Genomic DNA, 2,209 nt, shown 5'->3' with positions numbered 1-2,209 from the left:
AATTTGGACCTGGGCAACCCTGCCACCTTGTCCAGCCTGCCGGGTCCCCAACCCTCTCACTTTCCTCATTGCACCTGGACAGGCCAGCTGGGAACTCCCAGACGTCCTCTGTGTGGCCCAGAGAAACGTCCTGCGCTCCTGCAATGAGGGTGGCACAATAGGGAACCGCTTTCCTCTGTGTCTCAGTAAATCTTCCCAAGAGCCCTAGAGATAATGATGATGCTTGAACTGAACAATTAAAGGTTCTGAAATCAAAGATCTTGAGGTTAATAATGGCAGGAGAATCACCACTTTTAAAAGTAATTCTTCTTGGGGAATGGTCAAAGTTGGGAGGAGTTCTCTAATGAATAGATATGTGACTAATAAATTTGGTACCCAGCTCTTCTATACAATAGGTGTGGAATTTTTAAATGAGGATTTGGAGTTAGATGGACATTTTGTTACCATGCGGGTTTGGGACACGGCTGATCAAGAGCAGTTTAGAAACCTGAGGACACCATTTTATAGATGTTCTGACTGTGGCCTGCTCACTTTTAGTGTCAATGATTCTCAAAGCTTTCAGAACTTGAGTAACTGGAAGAAAGAATTTTTATATCATCAGATGTAAAAGAGTCTGAAAGCTTTCCTTTTGTGATTTGGGTAGCAAGAGTGACATAAGTGATCGACAAGTATCTGCAGGAGAACCCTAAGCCTGATGAAGGGATAATGGGGACTGCCTTTACTTTGAAACAAGTGCAAAAGATGCCACGAATGTCACATCTGCCTTTGAGGAAGCAGTTGGAAGAGTGCTTGCTACTAAGGATGGGTCAGACCACCTGATTCAGACAGATATGGTCATCTGCTCCTAAAGCCCAAGCCTAGCTCATCTCGCTGTTTATCGTTATAGAGGCTGCTTGAGCCTTTTAACCAACTCAGTATACACACAAGGTGGAGAGAATTAGCGTTTGCAGCAATGGGTCATCTACTCATAAAATTGCACTAACCACGTGGCTGCTTCATTAGTGGGTGGGAGAAGGGACACATCCACTCATGGACAAAACCATTTACTCAATAATGGCACCTTATATTTATAAATTGTAACGGTTGTCTAATAACATTTAATTCAAATATATAAGTTACAGAGCTAATAAATGAGATGACTAAGACTTTAGTTGTAATTACAACAAAATACTTGAATACTCAAGAAGTTATTGTTTTTTGTCCCTGGGGAAATGGAGAACTACTTTTTATGTATGTATATTTCTGTGTAAGTAGTGCTCTATTCCTGGTTCAGGGAAAAATTCCTAAAGCAATAATGCTGGATATTAAAGATTAAGTTCTGCCTTGGCTGGGTGGCTCAGTTGATTGAAGCATTGTTCCATATACACATGAAAAAGGTTGTAGGCTTGATTCCTGGTCAGGGCACATACAGGAGGCAGGCATATTTCTCTCCCACATGTCTCTCTCTCTTGCTCTCGCTCTCACTCTCTCTCCCCTTTCCTCTCTAAAATCAATAAATGTATCCTCAGGTGAGGATTAAGAAAAGATTAAAATATAATGCATTTGAAAAAAAAAGATATTGCTGCTTGAACAGAGTCTAGTAATTTGACCTGGTGGCATCCCAGTCTTATTTGAGGTTCCATTCTTTCCCATCAAATATATTAAAAACCTTCTAAATTTCTAATCCCCCTTCGAACTCCACATTTCTAGTATTAAAAAACATTTTCAAAAGTGGCAAAATCAGCCTGGCTGGTGTGGTTCAGTGGTTGAGCAACAACCTATGAACCAGGAGGTCGTGGTTCGATTCCAGGTCAGGGCACATACCCAGGTTGTGGATTGATCCCTACTGGGGGGTGTGCAGGAGACTGCCGATCAATGATTCTCTAATCATTGAGGTTTCTTATCTCTCCCTTCCTCTCTGAAATCAATAAAAAATATATTTTTAAAAAGGAGCAAAATTATGACACATATACATACATAAAATAAACATGTGCTGGTGATTTTATTTAACTAATTGATTCAATGGGAAAACCAGGCAACTGGCTCAAAGGAAAAATCAAAGAAGCACAAATTTTTTTGGAGTAAGGAATGTTGAAATGAATATGCAAATAAATGCAAAACAGGCTTTTGCACAGGATAGCAGTGTGAGGGTTGTCCCTCATAGAAGGAATATTTTTCATGAATTACTTTGCATTGCTATCAGTTGTTTTCACACAAGAATTTCTTTGCA

At 40.1% G+C, this 2,209-nt stretch overlaps 1 pseudogene; it reads left to right on the top strand.

Moving 5' to 3' along the window:
- Positions 1-272: 272 nt before the first annotated feature.
- On the top strand, positions 273-886 carry LOC103288782 (ras-related protein Rab-9A-like; annotated as a pseudogene).
- Positions 887-2,209: the final 1,323 nt, after the last annotated feature.

This window comes from Eptesicus fuscus, chromosome 4 (assembly GCF_027574615.1).
Source record: "Eptesicus fuscus isolate TK198812 chromosome 4, DD_ASM_mEF_20220401, whole genome shotgun sequence".
NCBI lineage: Eukaryota > Metazoa > Chordata > Mammalia > Chiroptera > Vespertilionidae > Eptesicus > Eptesicus fuscus.
This window is presented reverse-complemented; position numbering and strand designations above follow the sequence as displayed.